The following is a 24897-nucleotide window of genomic DNA, read 5'->3' on the forward strand; positions in this document are numbered from 1 at the left end:
GCAAGTTTAACCTGGATTCCTTTCCAAGCAGCAGTTAATTAGCTCCCGCTAATTGTCCTTCAAGGGCTTCTTTTTTCCGAGGGGAGGTGTGTGATAGGGAAGAACTCAGAACATAAAACGTGGGCAGGTTTGTGAGGCTTTATGCAAATCCCATGGAATGTTTTTGCTCCTCTTTTTTTAGCTCACATCTTTTCAGAGCTCGTTGCCAGCTGGGAAAAGGCCTTGGGATGCATCCCGTGGATCAAGTGGATCAGGATGACCAAGGCCAGCTTGGGCAGGAGTGGTCTAGTGGGAGGTGGAAGGCTCTGGGGTCCCTTCCAACCCAAACCATTCCAGGACTGTAAGTGCTTACAAAATCAGTGGCACTGGGGTTTTATCCCGTTTCCATGCTGGAGCGCATCCCTGGAGTTACAGAGCTCAGGGCATGGCTGAGAGGATGTTAGGCAGAAGATGCAGGTTTGGAATATCTTTCCATGTATCCATCTGTCCTCCAGGCCTGGAGGAGCCGAACTATTTATTGAGTTTATTCTCATTTTAGAGGCACTTTCCTGCTTTTTGTCAGCTTGGGGTTGGCAGTTCCCTTTGACGTCCATCCTTTGTGCTCCCGCTCCTAAATCAGCAGTTGCAGACATGTCATCTGGAAGACCAAGATTTTAATTGTAGGCTATAATTTTAATTTATAGGATTATGCAGACTATAACATGAATTATAGTATTCTACTCCTCGAATATATTCAAATGACTTAATGAATTAATTAACTAATGAATATTATAGTAGCCTCCTCAAAGGGGAAGGAGAGAGGCAAATTTGCTTCATGCTCTGAGGAAACGGGAGTCCAGAAGAGCAGCAGTCGTGTCCCAGTGCCAGGCCCAGCCACGGTGGCATTTAGGGCATGAAGGAGATGCCCAAATAATCAGGATTAACTCCGTGCAGGTAGCTTCCAGATGGAGCCACTCCAGCCATTTCCATAGATCCAGGAGGACACAGGAGGGCACTTTCTGCTGCAGCTGGTGGTGCCAAGTGGGACGAGGTTCAGTGACCCCCTTTGCTCCGGGCACACCAATCTCTCCTGCTGGGCTCTTCCCAGCCTGGGAACTCCTGGTGTTGATCCTGTACAATTGCTGAACCCTTCCCAAGCTTGGATGTTTCCTCTCCATGTGGTGCCACCTTTCCACAGCAGGGCTGTGGCACAGCCACACCGCCCAGGTGTCCCTGGCCACCCAGCTGGGACAGCTGGCAGCTGCCTGGCTGTGCCCAGCACAGCACAGCCCCCAGAAACCCTGTCCCAGTGCTCCATCATGTGGATTTCTTATCTTCCTTTCTTCTGTTGTTAGAGCTGGGATTAAATGCTCAGGAGACGCAGTTCGTGTTCGGACTCAGATGTTTATTAATTCTTATCTGTAGTACAGGCTCACAAGTTGTGAGTTCTAGCTAACAAAGTGAAAAATGGCTCTGTCTCTGACTCTTTCCAAGGTCTTTTAAGCACAAGCTGCCCAATTAAGAAATGACACCTAAATTATTTTTACTTTTAACCCAATAACCAGCCACCCATGGCCCGCAATGCAATTTTTCTACCCAATTACCAAGTACCACCCAGACCCATGAAGAAGAAGGTGAAAAAGAAGGACTCAGCCTATGCTCTAAAGCCTCCATTTTGCTTTATATCTATTACTGTATTCTAAAACCTTAAACTCTGCGTTTTGCACCCTGTGATATCACACACTTCTATCCAAACTCCACACCCACAATCCCAGTGCTATCACTCAATTTTGGAAGCCTTCTCCACAGCCTCAGGTCAAATGTGGTGTTCTCTTTGGGGTCAGTGCCTGTCAGCACAGAAAGTCTGAAATTCTCAGCGACCAGGGTTCCAACACCATGACATTCCCAGCTGGCTCCCAGTGCTGATGTCCTGAGGTAGCAGGGCTTGGGATTAATCCCCAGCTGAAGCCTGGACTTGTGCCGCTGCTCCAGGCCTCTGCAGGTAGAGGATGTTCTGACTGCACTTTTCCCTTGACTTTTTTCCCATTCCAGCTGTGCTGCAGCCCTGGGGGAATGTCTGGATACTCTCAGCCAAAACTGGCCCCTTTTCCCAGGGCTCAAGGGGACAGGGACCTTTATTTAGTGCACGATGCCTTTCCATGTCCTTGCAGCTCCTGCCACAGGGCCCTTCATCTTTCTGGAGCTGTGTTTTACTGAAGAGCTTCATTAACAGTTGGACTCAAAGATCTAAGAGCTCTTTTCCAACCTGGATGATTCTATCCAAACCTTTTGTTTTAGTCCCCTTTACTAGTCCCCTTTTTCAGTCTCTGAGATGTCCCTTTTTTCACCTTACCCTCCCACCTCCCTCACTCCATTTATTCATAAAAAAGCATCCCAGGAGTTAACTGACTTCATTTTGCTGCAGAGGGCAGTTGTGAATATTTTTATATACCTATGGAAATGAAACAATATAAAAGTACAAAGATATCTAAGGAAAGGAAAAGAAAGGAAAAGAAAGGAAAACAAACAAAGGGTATGAGGAGAGACAAGAGAGGAAAGATCCCACCACCCATGGACCCAGAAATGAGACTTGGTTGTTGCAGCTTTGATATCTGAGGGTCAAAGTGATGGTCACAGTCCCACTGAGGATGAAGAAAAGTCTCCATAAACATACTGAGGCTGGATTTGCCCTTCAGCTCTGTAAATGGGAGCAGCAAGCAGTTTAACTTCATGGAAACTCCTGTTTTGGTGAGATGAAAAAGCTTGGGAAGGCTTTGCCTGCAGGTGCTGCCTCTGCAGGGCCCTGTCCAACCTGCTGGGTTGGACATCCTGCCAGCCCTGGGGTTGTGTGGCTAAAACAGTCCTGGGCATTAGGGAATGATGGTTTTATTTTGTTTAGAAGTACAGCTGAAATAAGCCAAGAAAGATTTTAACCCCTGCCAGAAGGAAAATGGGCAGAGTTAGGGCTCCAAAATGGGAGCTACCGGTTAAAGCGGATGAACAAGTGAGGGTCTGACTTGGTGCCGGGCTGGAAACTTTGACTGAAATAATCCACCAAGGCAGGGAATGTCATTTTTTCCTGCAAGAGACAGTATTTGCTGGCTTTGCAGCGTTGGGGAGCTGTGCTGAGGGGCTCCATCCCCCTCTGTGTCCCTTGTTCCCTGAATTAGGGACCATCTGGGAAGCAGCTTTTGCCTCGGCTGTCCATGGTGCCAGACTGAGGAGAAATCCCGTGGGATGTGCAAAAAGCTGGCAAAAAGCTCCTCAGGGCTATAAAAAGCAGAGGTTGCAGTCATTTCTTTTAAGCTGTGTAAATAATTAAAACCCTCTCCTCCCTGGTGAGGGCTGTGTGGAAGCAATAACTGATCATTGATACCTGTTCGATTTGTGTGAGCCGGAACATTTGCTGTGCAGAAAAAGTGAGATTTTAGGTGGCATTATTTGGCCTCTGATATGGAAGAGCTTTTTCTCTTTCTGCTGGCGAGTTTTACTTTTCCCAGTGTTCAGCCTTAAATAATTTGTCATTCCATCCTGGAACCACTGGTAATTTGTATCCAGCTCTATCAGATTTTCCTGATTGCTGTAATAAATAGGGATGGAATTGAAAAACATCTCAGAAATCATTTGAAAATGTGAGAGCCCAGCAAGAGACCATGCAGGGTGATGTCCCTGAGTGGAGGTAAATGCTAAATGTGAATTTGTTTTTTGAGGGGGCATTGCTGTTTGTTTGCAGACTTGAATTATTCAAACCACGCAGACTTGGTGGCTGCTTCCCTCTGGAGAAAGAGCACTGGGAATGCTCTGTCACCCACCAGGGAAACGTGAAATGACCTTTGAGAGCCAGGTTGCTTTATTTAGGTATTAATCTCTGTGCTCTCCCTGTGCTCAGCTGACCTTTGGATGTGATAATGAGCTGGGGCAGATGTCACATGGAAGCCTTGGTGGGGAAAAGTCAGGGCCTCTGAAGCTGGCCGCTCTTCCAACAGCTGGCTGCGTTTTATGGAACTGGGGCTGTTCTCTTTATTTTGTGGAATTAGGGACGTCCTGAGGAAGCAAAACCGCAGCAGAAGTCATCGCTAGGACAGCAAATCCCAGCGGGAGAAGAAATGCAATGTGGGTGCCTCCATGTGCGTGGCCATTCCAGCTGCACGTGGTGGGAGCACTTGTTGGTGTGGGCCTTGGAAATATCAGGCATTCCTTTGGCACGGATGGAATCCTTCTCTCAGGAGCTGCTGGGAATGCTCTGCTATCCCAGCGTTCGGAGCTCCATGCGGTGCTGGCTCGGTGCTTTAACCAGAAACCTTGGCCAACTTTGAGGGGCGGGCTGGAGGCAAAGACAGCTTTAAAACATTTCCCTGCACCCCTGGCGGTGTAAATTGATTGTCCAGCACATTTTGGAGCTGTCCTGAGGATTTATCTAAAGGGTTTTTAAGGATTACACCACTGGAAGTTGGGCTATTTCTGTCCCATTGTTATCTGCTGATTTAAATAACAGGGAGGCACTTGAACAAAATGTAATACAAATAAAACTGAGTGATTCTGCTGCTACAGGGAGCCAGTGATTTTGGAACTGCTGGAAACAGGTGTGGGATCATTTGTGGCTTTTCCAGCACTGCAGTTCCCTGCTAGTCCAGTTCTGCTTGGCTGTACCTCATCACTTGCTATGAGCTCAGACCTCACTTTGACATCCAAGAATTTGTAAAGGGGAAGGAAAGCAGGAGGTGTAGAGCCAGTGAGAGATGAAGGGCGGGTATGTTGCTGGTGCTGGCACACAGGAGAAGGTTTGGGACCCAGAGGGAAGCACCAGGGCAGGAGGAGGGAGAGCGTTGTCTCTGCTGTCAGATTGTCTTGGCAGGGCTGGCAAAAGGTGTGGGCGGATAAAGGAGTTTCTTCCCATTCACCCAAAGAACTTCCCAGGCCAGGATTTATGGGAGTAGCTTAGAGGTTTGGAAATGTTGGTTGTTTTAACTGCAGGGAGAGGGGAAGGAGTAGAGGGTGGAGGTTCCTGTTTCAAAATGAGTGAATATTCTTTGTTCTCCCTGCAAACATTTGTGAGTGTGGTACCCGAAAACTGCCCAGCGGATTCAGCTGACCCCAGGACAGAAATTGTGTGACGCTGGAAGATGAAATTCAATCACCCAACTGTGAAATGGAAGAATTTAATCCCACTTTAAGTGAAAATCCCAGTGCAGCCTTAACTCCAAAGCTGCTGCTGACGCCTCCATTTCACCTGCAGCTGAGCCACCAAAACAAAGCCTTTTTCTTCTTCCCTGTAGAAAACAATCACTTTTCCTGAGGGCTCAAAATGCTTTCCATACATAGCTTCCAGTGAAAATGGAGTCCCCATTCCACTCAGGATTTCTACCCTCATCTCATCCTTACCTGGCGAGCTCTTTCCATGACTGAAGGGGCTCCAGGAGAGCTGGAGAGGGACCAGGGACAAGGGGTGGAGGGACAGGACACAGGGAATGGCTTCCCACTGCCAGAGGACAGGGCTGGATGGAATATCGGGAAGGAATTGTTCCCTGGCAGTGTCCAAGGCCAGGTTGGACTTTGGGTCTTGGAGCAGCCTGGGACAGTGGAAGGTGTCCCTGCCCCTGGCAGGGGTGGCACTGGATGATCCTTAATGTCCCTTCCATTCCAAACCATCGTGGGGTTCTAGGAAAGGTTTCTAGGAGAGGTCTCTGCGCTCCCTGCTCCCAGCTGTGGGATCCACAGGATGTGATGCTCCCGTCTCTGGGATCACCAGGAAGGTGCCCAGCCTCCCATTACAGTAACGTGTACCATAACACTGAGTAATGGAGATTTATTTAAAAAAATAAAGCCTGGTGCTTCCAGTACTATTTATGGATCATGAGAAACTGCCACCATATGATTTTTTTTTTTTCCCCTTTTTTTTTTTTTTCCCATGTGTTTGTTTGGAGCACTTGGAATGCTGGGATGGTTTAGGTTGGAAGAGACCTTAAACCCATCCAGTTCCATGGGCAGGGACACCTTCCACTTATCCCAGGTTGCCCCAAGTCCATCCAGCCTGGCCTTGGACCGGATTTAGGGCACCCCAAACCCCACACTGGGCAGTGCACTTGGTTTTCCTGGCTGTGCTCTTCTCCACTTACATTGATTTGCCCTCAGTTGCATTTGCTCCATTTTCTCAGTGCCTCGCTGAATGCTCCGTGATGTGATTTGAGAAGTGCTGAGCTCGAAATCTTTAAATTTTCTGAAAAAAAAAAAAGTAAAAAAAAAAAGGGAAATCTGTTCTCACGATTTAGCTGATGCCACAGCTTCTGCTGAGGTATAACAAGATAAAACATCAGCAATACAGATAAGATGACATTGTGAATATGTATGATAGCTCAGTACCTGTAAACCTTGAAAGAGGAGATGAAAGCCTGATCTGGCTCACCAAGATGGACATGAATGTAAAACTACCTGAAGGTTTTTAATGGGCCTTTTGTTATTAAATTTCTGATGCGAGTTAAAAGCCCCTCATTCGTGGCTGTATTTAAAATTCATTTTAGTGATGGCAGTGAGGTGTTTCTGGCTCTGTTTGCTCAGCAGAGCAGTTCAGGAAGACGTGCTTGAGGCCTGTCTTTGCTGTCTCTTGGTTTCCTGTCATTTTCCTGTACAATTGTTGGGTTGCTCTGTAGAAAACATCAAATAACATCATTTATTGATCACAGGGCGAGGGATTAGAGTGAAACCATGAGCTCTAAAGTGTGCAATTGGAATCTGCTCAGCTGTTGATGATCTGTGTTAAACAACTGTGCCACCCCTCCCTCCCAACCCCTTCAGAGCTCCAGGCCCTGGTGCTGATCTTGGTCTAGGATTAAATCTCAGACCTGGGTGCATTTCCATCCCAAGATGCTTTTTGGGGACTTGGGTATTTACATGGTGAATTTTTACAAATAGGTTTTTTTTTATTCTAGTAGTGAAGTTTTATTGTTTCATATTGTTCATTTTTTTGTGTGTTCTTATAAATAATTTAATTGTTAAATAAATAGATTTTTCTAAAAAAAAAAAAAAAACTTTTCCCAAACCAATTAAAAAAAAAAACCCAGTTAAATTTACTATTCTAAAACGAAAAAACCCACTCAAAGATTTTCTCCCAAATTTACCCTAAACCAAAACAAATACACTCAGCAAGGTGCATTCCTCACACATGGGTCGTCATTCCTTCAGCCCTTTGGAGGCTGCTCCTGTGCAGGAGTGATCTCATTCCCCTGGGAGGGCAGCATGGAATTCCCGAGGCTGGGAACTCTTTGAGATGGGAGCGGGGCTGGCAGCAGGCCAGGCTGGGGCTCTTGGAACTGGCAGGGAAATTGCAAGGGAGTCCCAGCAGATGCTGGCTTGGTACAAATTAAAAAGCCGCCTCTCGCTGCTTTGAAACGTCAGCTGTGCCCTCAAATTCCCCCAATTCCAGCTTCCCAGTCATTTCCTCCACTCAGGCAATGAGTGCCTGGAGTTCAGCTTTGAAAGCTGTTTTGCCAACCCCACTGCTCCAAATCAGCTGTTTTAATAACGAGGCAGGAGCTGAGTTGTCATATTTTGCATCTGGGTCAGATTCAGACATGAAAATATTTAAGAGTTGAGCAAGTGCTTACTGAGGACACGACCTCCTGCTTGGAAAAACAGCGGATCCAGGAGAAAATGCTGCTCCAAGGCTCTTGCTCCCTGCTGCTCACACATGCCCTTGCTAAGTACTGAAGCTGACATTTAAAGCATAAAGGATTTGCTCTCATATTTTACGGTTGCAAAGGGTAAAGTCCTGCAGGAGTGAGCCTTGCACCAGTCACAGACCACACTCAGCACTTCCCAAAGCCCCCTGAAAATTAAATATCATCGAATGCTCTTCTTGCAACCAGCCAAAGCTCTGGACATTTGAATTTCTTTTTACTGAGCTTGGGAAATGCAGCACCAAAATGAAGAATATTTCCTCCTGTTTCTATTTGTGTGTCAACCTCTCCATTATTTCTCAGGCAGGCAGGATTTTATCAGTGCCTCCTTATCCAGGACAGCTCCTTGGAAATGGAAAAACCACTCAGACTTCTCAGGAGAGACAGGGGAGGTGTAAAGGCTGGGAACAAGTAGTGCTGTACCTTCCCTTTCCTGGTGGGTTGGTGATGGTTTGAGGTGGGAGTCTCTCGACTCAAGTGTCCTTTTATGTGCATCTCTTCGCATGGCCTCAAGCATTGTGCAACATTGTTTTAAACACAGCTGGGGGAAAGAAATTCAAATATTTGTTTGACCTGCAGCATCTCCTGTGCCATTAAACAGAGGAGCTGAGCATAAGAAAGCTGAGGCTGGGGGTTGCCAGGGGCTGCATTGCTCAAAAACTCAACAGGAGCTGCTCCAGTGAATTCCCCTTTTGAGTCAGTGAGTGTTGATGGCACAGCCTGGCTTGGAAATGGAAATAATTGCAAACACCTCAGCTATTTGAAAGTTTTCCTAATTTTCCCCAAGTTTCAGTGGATGGCACTGCTTAGAAAAAGAACATTTCTAATAGAGGGCATCACTCCTGCTGCTGCAGGGGCTCGGGAGAGGCTGATCTGTGTCACCTCTTTGGGGAAGGCACAACAGGGGTGCCCAAGGATAAACACTCCTGGAATATTTGTAAATGGCATTGAAAGTGTCTCTAGGGAAAAAAAAAAAAAAAAATGGATTCAGTCATATTTTATTATGGCCTTCTAAAAACTCTCCAGGGCTTGGAATAGTTTATAGTAGTATTTCTCTTCCATCTCCAGTGGTTTTTTTGGAAGAATCCTACTGTCATGTAATCAAATTGATAATTTAAAAGTGATAATTTTCAATCAACTTGATAATTTTCCTGAAGTCTTTCACCTTAAAAAATCCCTCTCACTGTTAAAAAATAGAATTATTCAGGATCACTTTCGAGATACATCCAAAAGCATCCAGCCTGCTCTTTCCTCAGAAACCCGTTTTTACAGTGCTTTGTACAGAAAACTTCAATCCTTGTGCCCATACTCATTTGAAATGATGAAGTCCATCTGAGAAGGTTCTAAATTAGTGCTTGTTGCCCCATTCCCACATTGCAAAGCTCCAGTGTTGAGGGGTGAGAATCCAGAGTAACTTGGGATGATTCGGGGGAGTCAGGATCAGAGCTGTGAATGAAGAGCTGGCGTTTTGCTGCCTCCAAAACGGAATAATCCAGAAAACAGCAGAAGTGGGATTGACCCCTTCCCAGAGACTCTGGGCATTATCATTTGTGTGCCATCTCTATATTTGATAAGGTGCAGCCTTATCTGGCTCTGCTGTTAGAAAGGCCCAGTGCCCATTAGTGATATTTATTTGTCTAATAAAACACAACATGGCCAGCTTGGACCCGTTCATTTGTATTTTACACTTCTGCTCTTTACTCTCAGTTTCTATGGGAACCTGGGCTGTTACAGCAGTGGGGGATAAAGGGATGAGGAGAAGTCTTGGAAAACACAGCTCCGTTTTTCCGCTGAATTGCCGGGCACAAACGCTCAGCTTAGAGCCAAATAAACTGGGAAGGGAACAATCAAGGCAGGAGAGTTGATAATCATCGAGTCCCTCCTTGCTGAAACATCTCAGTTATGGTTGTCTACTTGGAAAATCCACGTGTGATGCTGAAATGTTGGGATTGAGAAGGAGATAACAGGAGGTTGTGGGCTTGGCTTTATGGCTGCTTTAGTGCAGAATGCTCCAGTGCAACTAAAAATTTTATCAAACCCCTCTCCTTTTGGTGTAATTAATTACAGCTGATGAGGTGGAAACACGATTCATGTACAATTCTGTATACATGAGAAACACGCTCCAGGTCACCTGTTGCAGGGGATCCTTCAGGATCTGCTGCTTCTCTCAGTGGCTAATGCAGATGAGCTGAAATCATGAGCAGGAAATAATTAGGAAAATCCCCTTAAGGACATTCCTTGCAGCACCATGATGTGAATTCTGGACAAGATGCTGGACTGAGGCTTGGGCTCGATGATCTGACACGTCTTTTCCAACCTGAATGATTCTGTGCTTGCATTTCAACCTGACTTGGAAGGATGTGGGTGCAATGCTGTGAATACAGAGTGTCAACAAGGTGAAGATGAGTTTTACATCTTCCAAGAGGTCTGAGCTTAAAATCCAGCAGATTTGGTGAGGAGATAAACAGCAGAAAGGCTTTTGAAACAGTTGGCCCAGAGAAGCTGTGGCTGCCCATGGATCCCTGGAAGTGTCCAAGGAGAGGCTGGACAGGGCTTGGAGCCACCTGAGATAGTGGAGGGTGTCCCTGCCCATGGCAGGGGTGGGACTGGATGGGCTTTAAAGTGCCTTCCAAACCATTCTATGATTGTGGAGTCCAACAGAGTCACTTGCTCAACACCAGCAGAGCCTCTGATGTTGAGGGCTCCAGGAAATCAGCCTTTTTTCACAGCCCTTGGACTGAAATTGGCTCATCCTCCCATCCCTGAATCCAGGGGAGAGGTGTGGAGCCCTGGCAGCTTTGAAAATACCATGGCTGCTGTCAAAAAGCCTCATATAGAAAGCCTCAAAACCCCCAAGGCTAAAAAATAAACAGAGAGCCACGTATTTTGTGCCTTAATAAGCTAAAACATCGGCACCTACTTAAAAAGCCAATTTTGATTTAGTCCTCAGGGATGTAGATATTCCTAATCCCCACGCATGGCTTACAAAGGAGCTCTGACCCCCCCCAGCCTTGCCTGGTGTTCAGGCTGAGGTGCCTGACAGGAAAATCTCACAGAATTACGTTTGTTTGGCACAGAGCTGAGTTCAGACCTCCATTGATTCATTTTCAGTCAAAGGGAAGCTCTTTTGAAACCTCCACTGCTAATTCCAGGAAAGGAAGAAGGCATTAAGGCTCTCCTGGGAGTTTCAAGTGACAGCAGAGCCATTAGCAGAGGGGAAGTGCAGGAAGATGATCCTTATCAGAAACCACATGTTTGGCTGTATAGTCCAACCCCGGGAATCACTGTTTACCTCTTGGTTAAGGATTGTTTTATTACATTAAAAAAGAACTGTTTCTGGGTCCCTCATCCTCTCAGTGAGCAGCAGGTGGACTTTGGGTGTTTAATGAAGATGCTGAAAGAGGCAAGAGTGAAACCTAGTTGGACAGGAAGAGAAAATATAAATGGGCTTTTGGAAAGGTTTTGGGTAGACTGACCATTGGAGAAGTGAAGGCCTTTATAAAGAGTCTCCCCATCTTGGGGAATCCCTTCAGGCACTGGAAGGCCACAATTAGAGCTTCTCCTCTTCAGGCTGAACAATGCCAACTGTCCCAGCCTGTCATCCCAGCAGAGCTGCTCCATCCCTCTGATTATCCTGGTGCCTCCTATGGACCCTCTCCAGCAGCTCAAATCCTTGCTGTGATCTGGGTTTTGTCTGGAATGCTCACACAGAGGGATCATCCCCTTGGGAGGGCTGAGATTTCTGCTGGAAAAGCACAAGGAGGGTGGTTTTGGTGTGCAACATTCTGCTCATTCTTGTAACACCTCTCCAGGAGCTCACCCAGCCTCCAGAGGATGCCAGAGTATTCCAGAGAGTAACACCACACACTTGTACTGCTTCTTCACATGCTTCCTGTTCTCCTGAGGAGAAAAATGGGCCTTTGACCTGATCCCAGACATCCCACAGGTGATCTGTCCCAGGGTAAACCTCCAGTGTATCTTCATTTTCCACGTCAGGAAATAGATCTGAAGAGAGGAAGCAAATTAAGCAGAATTCATTAAAAAAGCCAGGTCTGACACCATCCTGCTCTCTTCCAGCTTCTGGGAACAGCTGGCAGAGAAGGAGCCTGAGTGGGAAGAGCTTCACCTGCAGAAGTATTTCCCCTGTATGGAGCTAACATTGGATCTTTACAGCAGAGAATTAGGCTGTAAAAGTGAGGTACTTAAATGTGGAGAAGAGTTCCTGTGGAGAAGAGCAGGGTGTGTTCAGCATTATGCCAGATATTAAATTTTCAGATAGTCCAAAAACCCCTGGATTTTAGTGAAATGATGTCTCCCTTTACTAAACATGTCTTGAAAATGCTGAATTGTGGGCAATTTTCAGGCTGGAGAGTCCCAGCTTGCTCAGCCATGACTCCTGTGGTGCTGTAGTTTGTATAAAGCCAGACTGTTTTCCTGCTTCTTTCCTGGTGATCTCTGCCATTCCATCCTTCTACTAGCCCATCAGCATGGAGCTGATGCTTTCCTGGGGTTGTTTTGAGGAGAGTTGTCACCCCAGAGCCTGTTTTTGGCATTGGAAGTTTGGGTTGTTTTTTTCTATCTCTGTTTGATTTAATCTTTATTGGAAAGGCACTGAGGTGCTCTGCCAGGCTCTTCCCAAGGCCCTTCTGCAGCTCTTTCTGGTTCACTTTGTTTCTTTTCTGCTGTCTGAGTGGCTGAATGTTCACAGAAACCTCCTAGGAACCTTTATCTGTCTGAATTTTGACTCCATCTAGCAGCAGCAGCCCCAGCCGCAGGGTCACAGGTGGTGGCTTCCTGCTCTCCAGAGCAGTTCTTTCTCCATGGGAAAACCTCTCCTTTTGTCTCCTGGCAGCTTTGTGTATTTAATGGTCTTTGCTGGGGAACATTCTGAGAGAACTTTTGGAAACCACATAAACTCTGTTGAGCAGATCAGCCTTAAGTGTGACCCTTTCAGGAACCTCCATATGTCCAATTGTGGGGACAGTAAATCAATTTTATTCTACTCTTGATGAGAGTTTTCACTAATAAAAATACGGACAATAAAAGCCAGAAGCCCCCAGGTCAGCTCTGCAAGAGCTGTCACAGAATTCTGGGATCTCTGAGGCTGGAAAATCCATGGGCTCCCACCCTGTGGAGTCCCAGCTGTGCCCGATGCCCACTTTTGTCCCCAGTCCAGAGCACTCAGTGCCACCTCCAGCCCTTCCTTGGACACCTCCAGCCATGGGCACTCCAAACCTCCCTGGGCAGCCCCTGCCAAGGCCTGAGCACCCTTTCCATGGAGAAATTCCTGCCCATGTCCAACCTGAGCCTCCCCTGGCCCAGCCTGAGGCCGTTTCCCCTTGTCCTGTCCCTGTTCCCTGGCAGCAGAGCCCGACCCCCCCTGGCTGTCCCCTCCTGTCAGGGAGTTGTGCAGAGCCACAAGGTTCCCCCTGAGCCTCCTTTTCTCCAGGCTGAGCCCCTTTCCCAGCTCCCTCAGCCCCTCCTGGGGCTCCAGCCCCTTCCCCAGCTCCGTTCCCTGCCCTGGACACGCTCCAGCCCCGCCAGGGCTCTGTGGCCGGGAGGGCCCAGCACTGGACACAGCCCCCGAGGTCCCTCAGCAGCGCCAGCCCAGGGTTCGGGCCCTGCCCTGGGCCTGTGGCCACCCCATGGCCGGCACAGCCCAGGGGCCATTGGCCTCCTGCCCCCCTGGGCACCCCCGGGCTCCCGTGCAGCCGCTGGCACAGCACCCCCAGGGCCTTTCCCGACGGGCCCTTTCCAGCCCCTGTGCCCCAGCCTGGAGCTGCAGGGCCTGGGCTGAGCCCGGGGCAGGACCCGGCACTTGGCCTTGCTGAGCCTGAGCCCATGGATCCAGCCTGTCCTGATCCCTCTGCAGAGCCTCCTGCACATCCACACTCCCAGCCAGAAATATTCTAGAAGGTTTTGTTGTCCCCCAAAGAAGCAGTGAGGATGTAAATCTCCTGCTCCATTCAAATGTATGGAATTCCAGTATATCTGTGCTGCCTACAGAAAAATTATGTCAGGAAATTTGGGGACCCTGGAGAGCTGTAGGTGATGCAGGGAGGCAGAGGGGCACTGGGAGGGGGGGCATGGCTGTGGGGACAAACTGTGAATGCTGCAGTTGTTTGATGAAAATAATTAGGATGTTTGGAAAACAAAACAAAACAAACAAACAAACAAACAAAAAAACCCCAAACGGAGCTGCTCCATAAAAGCAGGAGAGAAACCAAATGAGAGTGTGGAGGAGCACAGCGATGTCCCCAAAGGCCCCTTCCTGGGGCTGGCTAAGGGTGTGCGGCAGTGCACTGAAGGGTCATTCCCTGGAAATGTGGGATTTTCCTGCCCTCCAGTGGAAATACAGGAAAGTGCTGGATAAGGGGTGGGGACCTTCAAAGCGACGCTAAGAAACCCTGCTTTTGATCCGCTGTCCTCGCAGCTGCCCTGGTGTTGTGTACCAGAGCCCTTGGTCCCCAGCCCGGACCTGCTGCTGTGCCTGTATTCCATTGCATTTTCCAGAGCCGGGGCGAGATTCCAGCGTTGGGAATGTGGCTCGGAGGGGTTTTGGGGGAGCACTCATCCGTGCAAGTTCAGCTCCTGGGATGGCACAAGCCCCTCTCCAAACCGAGCTGAGCACATGGGAGGTGTTTTAGGAAATATTGTGCTCCACCAGAAAAGCAGGAATGGTGTTGAACTGCTGGGATTTTGCACATCCAGGTGCAAATCCAGGTGCCTGGATTCCCCAAATGAGCCGCCTTGCATCCTTTCCCAGCCAAGGAGTTACCTGAGGTAAAAGACCCTGGGAGTTCAGGGGGTTTGCTTGGTCCCTTGTTTTTCTAATCCCTTCCTGATTAGCACAGGATAATATTCCAGTATTGTCAGAGCACCTGGGGATTTCTCCTGCGGTGAATTTCAGCGCAGCGGCAGAGCAGCGAGAACTCTGTCTTTGCCTGGCTGCCAAGTGTTAAATAAATAAATGCCTGATAAGAGCTTGCTTTTATCTGGTCAAGACAAGCTGTAAGACTGAGCAGCTCCTGTCTCACCATGTAAGACACAAACAGCTTCCAGGGCAGGCTGGGAAGCACGGCTCTGGGCTTTAACGCTCTTAGACACTACAAGGGGGCCGGTCTTGAGTTTCCCAGTTTATCCCAGTTCTGTGCAGATTTGTTGGAAGTGCCTCAGTGCAGCCAGCTGGGTCGTGTCTCTGCCCGTGCCCTCCAGCAGGTGTCTAGAGGGGGGAGAAGAGCAAAGAGGTGATTATTGATTTATTAATTGGGAGCCTCTGGTCTCCAGCGATTTGGGACTCAGGCACTTCCTTGGTGGGTTTATCGCCCCTGAATCTGCACAGCTGCTATCCGTGGCACACCCTGACCTTTTCAACTTTGATCATCTCCTGCCAGAGTTGTCTTTTCCCTAGCACAGAATCCAGTCATGGTCTGTGCTCCCCGCCATCACTTTCTAGTACCTTTTCCAACCTTACTCCTTAGCTTTTGAGGTGAGTAAAGGTGTAAAGGTGGATAAATGACCATCACCACTTGCTGGTGCAGAAATTTTTTCCCCCTCACTTCATTCCTACAGGATTTTAAGTGTAGGTATCACCTTGTCCCTTGGTGCCTTTAATTCCTTGTTCAGTTTTTCACCTCGGGCTTTTGTTTCCTGGTTTTGGTGATTTCATAACCTTGACCAATGCTGTCATTTTACTTATTCTCCTTGTTTTTCCAGTTCATCCCTTAAGATATTCAACAAGAAGGATTTGAACACTGCTGGCCTCCCTCCATTAGGAAAATGAGCCATGCATTTTCTATTTTGAACTTTTTTTTGTTGTTTAATCAATGCACAGACCTTTCTTCTTGTATCCTTTCTGTAAGAGCCTTTCAAACCTTGTCAGATTAGGAAATCCAAGCCAACTGTATCCAGCAGATCTCTCCTTCCCATGTGCTTGGGGACTCCTTCAAAGAGCTCCAGTAGGCTTGGGAAGCGCCTTGGCTCTTCCCCAAAGAACTCTGGTTTATCCATGTGTCAAGTGCTTCTGTCAGGACAGATGTTGTGTTTAGGGGACCAGAGGGCTCTGGTTCCCATCAAAAAGCCACTTCCATCCTGGAGGTCACACAGAAGTGCTGGGGGAGGCCCATCTGGTCCCATGGTTGACTTGGGTCCCCTCCTGACTCTTCAGTGGGGTTTCCCTGGAGCTTCCCTGGGAAGGAAGATGTGCTGGGAGGGTCTCCCCAAGACCTTCCATGTTGAGCCTGGGGTAAAAAGTGCATTGAGCTTCTCTCATGGCTTTGTTCTCCTCGGTGGGCTCTTTCCAGAGGGTCTCCGTAGGGTCTCTACAGCCCATGGTCAGGCTTGTGCTGCTGCTGTGGTCAGGAAGCATTTATTATTTGATTTGAAGCCTTTTGAAGTTGTTATTTGCCTTTTTTGTCCTGTTTTATGGTGTTCGTCCTTTCAACTGGACATGATTTGGTTCTTTTTTCTCTCCTCTCTCTTCATTTGTTTGAAATGACTGCATTTGAAGGGTGCTCTTGCTTTTAATATCCTGGCTCCTGCTGCCACTCAGCTGCTCCAAATTCCTGCTGGCCTCTCCTAGATCCACATTGGTTGTGTTTGCTGTGTCCAGATCACCACATGCCACTGCTGAGATTTAATTCTCCTCATCAGCTCTTTCAGCTGCTCTTCACATTCCCTTTTGTGACTTTTTAAGTGGTGCTTTTATATGAAACCCCTCTCCAGCAGTGTTAGATCACAGCACATCATGGTTTTTTTCTTACAAGGATGTTCTTCCAAGGGTAGAACTTTGAATTGGACGTGGCTTATCTTTTCTTATCTGTCACGTGGTTGTGCTGCCCAGTCCCTGGAAATGTCCAAGGCCAGGTTGGACAGGGCTTGGAGCAGCCTGCATCAGTGGAAGGTGTCCCTGCCCATGGCAGGGGTGGGACTGGATGAGCTGTGAAGTCCCTTCCATTCCAAAGCATTCTGTGATTCCATGCAATGCCCCTCAGCAGCCCTTGGAGAAGGAGCACAAGTTCTCTCAAGGTAGAGCTCTGCCTCTTAGCAGCTGCCAAGCTGGAATCCCTCTTGCAAGGGATTTTCTCCGAGAAGATTTGGGCCATTGGAAAAAAGAACCGAGGGCAAAACACTGGCAGAGCTGTCTGAAACCCCTGGAACTTGAACAAATGCACAATAAGTGGTGGACACAGCGAGTTAGACAAATAAATGTGTCTGATATCATCAATTTATTGATCTGTTCCCCACATTTCTTAAAAAATTTAAGAGGAGAAAGCAGCAACCAAGCCCTTTTAACATGAGCATCACCGTTGCCATGGTGACCTTTCCTTTCATGCAGGTCCTGCCTGGAGACTGGAGGCAAAAGAGCTCCTTGGAGGTGACATGCTCAACTGAGCCATTTTGGGTGTGCTGGGATCTAATTAACACTTTGCAATTAGCTGGGGAGATTTCGCGGAGCACAACTGTGATCTGAGCAATTTCAAGCTGTAATTAGACCAAGCTTTCCTTGAGGTCCTTGGCTTTCCAAGGGTGGAACTGAGGTTCTTTCCCAGTGAATCCCAACAGCTTTCCCTAAAATACCCTTGGTGTTGTTCAATGGTACCTTGGAATCCAGTTTGGTAATTGGGTTTTATTGCCCTTGCAGAGTTCATTTGGGAATTTAATGCAAAATTCTTGTTTTCCTGGATATCCACAGCAGCCTGGGTTCCCCTTGGTGTTTTCCAAAGGAAGGAATCCCCTAGGGATCTGTAGGTATTGCCTCTGAATTCACCTCAAAAAAGTGAAAGGAAAAACCCCTGATGCCTTCTTTTCCAAAGAGATTTTACTATCTATAGATCCAAACTGTTGAATCCAAAGCTAATGAAAAGAGGGAATTCAGGGAATTGTCTCCTTCCTGCCCAAAATACTCCTTTTTTCCCCTTCTAAATTATTCAAGGGCATTAAGGATCACTGAGGGAGGTTTATTTTCTCCTGTCTTTGTGTTATTCCTTTAGGGGTTGGGGGGTGAGTGCTCCCACAGAAATGCTGAGCACACCCAAGATGCAGCTGCTGGATCTGGGGATTTAAACTCCAGTTTGCCCCAGGAATCCATGGTTTGAATAGGAATTGATTTGGCTGTTGATAAATAACATTTTACTTCCATTTATATAAAATATTCTGTTCACTGGAATGAAACGAGGTCGCCAAGGTCCGAGTGCAGCATTTGAGGTGCCGTGAGAGGTCTTCTGCTTTTCCTTAGGATTTTGTTCACTGGGCCAGGATAGAATGTTACATGAGGTATTTCTTTGGCCTCCAGCTAAAATCACCCAGAGTTAAAGCAAGAGACCAGGAAAAAGGGAGGGAAAAGAGAAGGAACAACCCCCATCCTCAAGCAATATCCTTTAATACTGCACAGAACAGGAAACTCCACCAGAGGAAGGAATACTCCACATCCTCCCTCCGCCCCTTTTAATTAAAATGGATTAAAATCTGGGGGGTTTAATCAGACTATTCTGTAGGGTGTCTTGTTTGAACTATTTCAGGACATTTTGGCATGAGGAATAGTACAAATGTTGTTTTACCCAGAGCTGGATTCAGCACTTCCCAGGGAAGGAGGTGGGGAGAGTCCTGTTGGAAGCACGGAGCTGTTTCCTTAGGAGTTCAGGACGAACATCTGCATCTGGAAAACAAATACACATTTCCATAGTGACCTCGCTGTGACTTCCAGAGAAAAACAGGGACTGGGTTCCCTCAAAACCCTCCTTGTGCTCTCCTGAGGGCACTTGGGCTCAGATCTCTATGGAGTTCCCATCAGTTGGCATTTTCTATCCCATTTTTTCGGCTCTTCCACCAAAATAGTGGCTTTTTCTGGCCCATCAGCATCCCGGGGATGTGTAATGGACAATTCCACAAGGTGGGTGCTGGAACTGGGGAGCGGAGGGTTGGGATTTTGGGAGCTCAGACTCCTGGGGGCCGTTGTGAGCTTTAAAGGGAGTGATGCACTTCTGTGTGTTACAAGAGGAGAGGATCCTACATGAATATCTGGGGGGAAAAAGGGTGAAATTTGCCTTTGAAGGGGTTTTGTCTCAGGTGAGGTCCCACTGTGGGGTGGGAGGCACTGAACCCAGCAGCACAAGGTGTTTGGTGAGGTATCCCTGATCTCTTGGCACGTTTGGGGCTTCAACAAAACTCACTTCAGAAAATCCAGACTTTTCAAAGAGCCTGGATGAGGAGAAGCTCTTTCTGAGCTGCTTTGACTGCATTTCAGTGTGTTCAGTTACAACTCTGGGTGAGATCTGTGCAACATCCAAGTCTTCAAAGCCCCATAATTCCAACAAATCTCTTTATTTAACTACTGAACCAGCCTGGGGTGAGCTCAGCTTGCTGCAACAGCGCACTATCGTGTTTGTGGTGCTGAACTCTTGCTGAAAAGTGATTTGCTTTTAAGAAAGGGGAGGGGACAAGTGAACCTGTGAATTCCTAAACCCTATACATTTAATTTCAGATCTCCTTCCCCTTCCAGGGCAAGTTAGAGATGCCATGGCTTTAATGTCTGGTTTAGCTTCCACTCAAAGCTCCCTTTCTGTAAGAAAATCTGAAGCAGGAGGTGTACAATTTTCTCCTGATGTGAAAGGCTGTGAGTTCAGGTGCTGGGGCATCCAAGAGAAATTCCCAGCACTGAAAACATGGACTTGAAAAGAAATCCAGCCTTTCTTTTCCATGCAGCTGCAGCTTCACACCCAGCAGAACCATTGGCACATGGCTTTTAAAAGTCCCAAGGAAAAGGCTCTTGGTTTGGATTTTTGAAGGTGTCAGATGTGGAAGGCTGTGAGAGGAGCAGCTAAATCAGGAGCTAAAGCCACCCCAGAAAGATGGGCTGGAAGGAGGACACCTGACCTCAGGAATACCTGGGTTATTATTCCCATCTGTTTGCCCTGGATCCATCCACAGATCCATCTTCCCACTCTTTCAGTGTTGTTTGCGATTAAAAAAAAAAAAAAAAAAAATTGAGAGTAGAAGATGAGTGTGATGTTCTCCTTCTTGGTCTTCCTTGGGGCAGGGCAGCAAATCCTCATCTGGAGGTGAATCCTCTCGGAGCAGCCAGGATCAGCGGATGGCACCGTAGCACCCATCCCTCCCTAGACTGGACTGGCATTAGGGTAGCTAATCCCAGGCAGGAATTATTGATGGAGATAATCTGGAATAATCTGGGGATCTGAATTTGTAAATGGCAATAACGTGACAGAGCTGGGAATGAATTCAGCTGTTCTGTAATGTCTGTGATGGACAGGAAAACAGGCCAGGGGCTGGGCTTTTCCTCAGAACCTTTGTCCTTCCCAGTGCCAGCTTTTCCTGAAGTGATCTTTGGGAAGTTGCCATCATGAGGGAGATGGACATGTGGAACGCAGAGGAAGGAGCACAAGAAGCCTTTCCCCAGACATTCAGAGATGAAGCCTCCTGGTGACAGGAATTCCAGCCATGTCCCTGCCACTCCCCATTGTTCACCTTCACTCAGATTTGTGCTCTTGACACAGCACAAACCCCATCTTGGGAGCTTTCCATGGTTTCAGGGCTCCAGGCAGGCAGGGTCCCATGGGTAGAGCAGGCCCAGGTGGGTCATTTCATCCCAGCTAAAATATGGACAGTCAGATGGAGAGTAAGAATAGTCACAGGATTGAAGATTTGGGGGAAATTTTGCTTTCTTTCACAGAGATTTTTTTTTTTTTTAAGTGCCCCATTAGCTGAAGCAGCATTTAGTAAGAAATAAATCGTGGCTGCCCTGTCTTGGAAATGTTCAAGGAAGGATTCGGAGCAACCTGGTCTGGTGGAAGGTGATTGGAACAAAGTGATCATGAAGGTCCTTTCCAAGCCAAAATATTCCATGATTCCCTGCCCCCTTTAGAATCTCGCTGTATTTTAAAACCATAAGGAAAGGGCTTTTAGCGGGTACAGAAATAAGGTTGAGTTTTGGGATGTATTTCCCTCCTCACCTCACCTGTGGATCTCAGGCTCATTTCACCTGTGTCTCCTTGCAGGCTGGCTCTGACCATCACCATCCAGGTGCTGCAGCTCCACTTTTCCCAGTTTTTGCAGAGATTCCATAAGTTCCATCTTCAGAAATGCATTTCCTCAGTGACGGGTGAGGTAGTGACCAGGCTGACCAAAAAAACCAAATAAAAGGCTCCTTGTTGAAGAAAGCTGGTGTCTGTCAGTGGGGAAGGCTCCCAAATTCTGGGTTTACCCCCCAAAAAAATCGGATCAGGGTGGTTGGTTCCCATTTGGTTGCAATTCCTGGCTGGCTGGCAGCCTGCAGGTGGAGAGGAGCCAAGTTTTCTCTGGAGATGACAGTTTGCTAACAGATGTCTGATGTTTCCCAACACAGTTAGGATGGGAATACGGAGCTACTTCAGCAGAGCTGAGCAGTTGGGTAATTGTAGACCTTTGCTCCTCACATTTTCTCGTTTATCAGCTGCCTGGGTAGCACGATTATTTCATTATTTTTGTTGTTGTGCATCATTTTAGGAGGCAAAGCTTGACCTGTCTCTCAGAGCAATCGTCATCCTAGGAGGCAGTGGCTCATTTAAACCCTGGGAAGCCTCCAGCAGTGTGAGGAGCCACAGGATTTCCTCTTCCCTTGGGTATGACGTTGCCCAGATATTTGGGCCGTGGCTCCTGCACTGCCATTTCAAAAGATTGGGCTATTGGAAGATGGAATTTCCTCCTGAGCCCCCTGATTGCTCTGGTGTCTTGTACATGGTGCCTGTCCCTGCCCAAGAGGAGGCTGAGGCAAAGCAGCTCCTCAGGAAGAGGTATTTAATTTGGAGGCAGGGAAAGGAGCAGTGTTCCCAAGCCCCAGCTCTTCCAGAGGAGGTTTCAGGAGATTTTCTGCCATTCAGAGTCACAGGAAGCTCTTCTCTTCCTGGAGAAGAGCTCGGAGGCTTTGCAGGATGCTCCTGCCTAACTCAGACCTGAACATCTCCTGTGCTGCTCTCGGGGGTCCCACGCTGCTGTCAGCTTCAGGAGTGGGCTGTGGGCTCTGCCAAGGTTGGGCTAGTGTCAGTAGGTGATGAGAGCAAAAAGTCCCATTAGGAGCACACTGGGAGTTGATTCCCAGTGTCCCACCAGCTCCTGTGAAAAGCTCAGCCTTCATTTTAAAAGCTCTTTATTTAAGAACAGGCTGTTGCTTTTGGATCACACGTCCCTTGTATCTTTTCTTTTTGTACACTTCCAGCTATGATTTTCCAGGCATTTTGACCTGGAGTGAGCAGCACAATTACCAAAATATCCAGGGAAAGGCTCTTTCTCCATTACAGCTAATTCGACTGGAGACAAAGAAGCCCAAAAATCCCAGTACAGGAAGTTCAGGCCTCGTGTCTGCACAGCTCCAGCGTGGCACTGAATGTGCCTGTGATGCCACTTGTGCCTCCAAGGTGTCTTCCAAGCACTCCTCTCATCAATCAGTTCAGGAATTTGAACTCTTCCAGAGGTTAGAAAAGCATTTGATTATTTGGAAAGTCTCCAAGCGTTGGCATAAGGCTGGGATTTACAATAAAACTGCCTTTCTGATTAAAGAGGAATGGCATGAGGTTGTGCCATCTCCAAAGCGGACAAAAGCACCCTGCCCTGGTGGATTTGTCCCACAGAGGGTTGAGTTATTCCCACCTCATCCTGCACAAGCGGGGTCAAGCTGTCCCTACTCCCATCCCACCTCTGTTCTGTGGACCTGCATCCCTGAGCACATTGTCCACACGGCCTGGGGGGGCTCCTCCCTGCGGCTGCTGCACCCCCTCCCTGCGGCTGCTGCAGAGCTGTGTGCGCACAGTGCTGTGCCCTGGGCTCTGGGATGGCCCTGCTGGAGCACGGAGGGGGCACCGGGTGTGGTCCCTTCCAGCCTGAGCCGTCCTGTGAATATCCCAAACATTCCTGACTGTTGCAGATTCTTTATCCCGATCTGGAACTGAACATTTTCCTACAGAAAAGTATTAATATATCAACTGCCCTCCCAGTGCCTTGAAAGGGCCTCTGTACTTTGGGAGGTGATAAAATCAAACATCACAGATGTTTTTTGCCATCATTCTGTTGCTGCAGAACCTTGGGAGCTTCTGTTCAGGGAGCAGCACGCTCAGCTTCAGGAATTTGGATGGAATTCTGAACTTCATGATGAGAATCATACCCCTGGTTTCTGATTTAGCTTAGGAATATTTGTATTTTCATCTTTCTATTGAAGATGTTTATCCTCCAGCTTAGCAGATTTGGAATGCGTAATGACTTTATTTATAGGAATTTGGTATTTAAGTGGACTTGGACTTCTGTAGCTGGGAATAAAACAGAATTCCAGTGGGACTGTTGTTAGTGGGCATGGGAAGAGCTTGTTTGCTTGATTTTACCTGTGATTTGGTTTCACTGCCTATTTTTGGCATTTCATTTGGGGTTTGGAGGCTTGTTGCACTGCATTTAGAAAAAAAAATGCATCCAGTTTGTCTCATCTGCTTCACTGCACTTGTATGTGCACTCACTGCATCCAAGGAGTGTGGCAGAGGGAATTTGCCAAGGGATTTCCGCTAGCAATCCCAAGAATGCAACAAATCGTATCCTAAGGAAAATAATACAGTTTTTTTACATGTTGCAAGCAAATCCAGAAGATTTCAGCCTCCTTTTCCAGGAAGGTGTCCCTGCCCATGGCAGGGAGGTTGGAATCAGATGATCTTGAAGGTCCCTTCCAACCCAAACCATTGTGTGGCCCTGGCCCTGAAATTTTGCGTCTGTTTGTGCGTTGGCAGGAAATTTTCCACGCTGGGATTTCATCTTCCTGGCAATTAGAAATCATTAAAGGTATTTAACTGCTCTGTACATTCATCATGGAAATGAGAGGCGCTCACTGCTCTGTCACTCCTGAAATGATGGCTCTGCTGCGCTTGGAAAGGGGACCTTTAAATCCTTTTTTAGTGCCAGCTCAGCGTTCACCTTGTGATGAGCACGAAGGGATCAATGAGCAGCTGTGGCACACAAGGTTATCCCAAGTTCACAGCGGGCTCCGTGCTGATTGGCTTCCAAAGTTGGATGCATCAGGAGTAAGGTCACCGACAGGATCTGGTGACAGCATAAAAAATGAAGCAGGGATGAAGTCATTTGTTGACAGCACCCCCTGGGGAGAGAATCGTGCTTTATTGCCTCAGATTTGGGGCTTCATGATGTGACCTCTCACGTTGTTGGACCCCTATTTGTAGGTTTCCCTTTCACTTGGAAAATGGTGGAGTTTTGCTCCCTCTCTCCCCTACTGGCACTGAGTTTTTAAATAGAGCAGAGCAGAAGGCTTGAAGAGAATCTGTGAGTCCATGCTGTTAATGAAATAATCAGGGTGGGAATGTCCCAAAGCTGGCCAGGTGGGAGCGGGATGGTGGCTCATCTTCCCGCTGCTGTTACACTGCACGAGCGAAGCCTCCAGTGATTATGCCCTACTGTTAATTGCAAGCTATTCCAGCTAAAACAAAGCCCTCCATAATCCAGCCCACATTTTTCCCATAAAGTCACCCCCAGCCAAAGGTCGGACACGCGCAGGGACTCTCCAGCAGCCGAATGTCACATTTCATGGAGGGGGCGGACCCTGCTCGTCCATTTCCCCTCCGAGCCGTTCTAAAAATACCCTAAACCTTAACAAGGAGCTATTTTGGAGGAATGGTGGTCATGGATAGGCATGGGAAGCTGATTCTGGCAGGCTTGCATGGGTTGGAGTTGCGTGTTCCTTACCCAGGGGCTTGGTGTTGTGGGGCAGCTGGCCGTGGGGTAAACAGAGAGCATCGGGATTTTGGGATGTCCTGGCTTGAGATGGCTGCTCTGAGCGGGTTTATAGGAGGAGAACAAGTGAAGATATCCTTATAGGAATGTTGATCTGTGACTGAAGTCATTCATTTCAGGCATTTGCAGCTTATCAGATCTGATTTCATGAAACCTGGCTGGGATTTCTCTCCAGGGACCTTTAGTGATCCTGCCACTTCCAATAAACATTTATAGAAACTGCTGCCAGCCTGTGGATATGAGAAACTCCTAGGAGAGACTTCTGTCTTCCAAAAATCCTTAAAGACACCAAAATATTTAAAGGCAAACCCCACCCAGGAGAAGATGGGTAGAAAGCGCCCAGCTGTAGCCTCGGGAGCTGGATTGCGATGCCAGGCGTTGGCTTTGTACCCTCAGTAGGGAAGTTTGCTATTCCCCCTTGGAAAACCCTGCCCTCCGGAGCAGAATGCTGAGCTAAAAGTCACTTTTGAGA

At 47.7% G+C, this 24897-nt stretch overlaps 1 protein-coding gene across 6 annotated transcripts in view; it reads left to right on the forward strand.

Moving 5' to 3' along the window:
- PRKG1 (protein kinase cGMP-dependent 1) overlaps positions 1-24897 on the forward strand; it is a 375433-nt gene that overhangs the window by 322291 nt on the left and 28245 nt on the right. The gene's annotated exons all lie outside the window — the stretch shown is intronic.

The sequence above is a fragment of the Hirundo rustica genome, chromosome 8 (genome assembly GCF_015227805.2).
Source record: "Hirundo rustica isolate bHirRus1 chromosome 8, bHirRus1.pri.v3, whole genome shotgun sequence".
Lineage (NCBI taxonomy): Eukaryota > Metazoa > Chordata > Aves > Passeriformes > Hirundinidae > Hirundo > Hirundo rustica.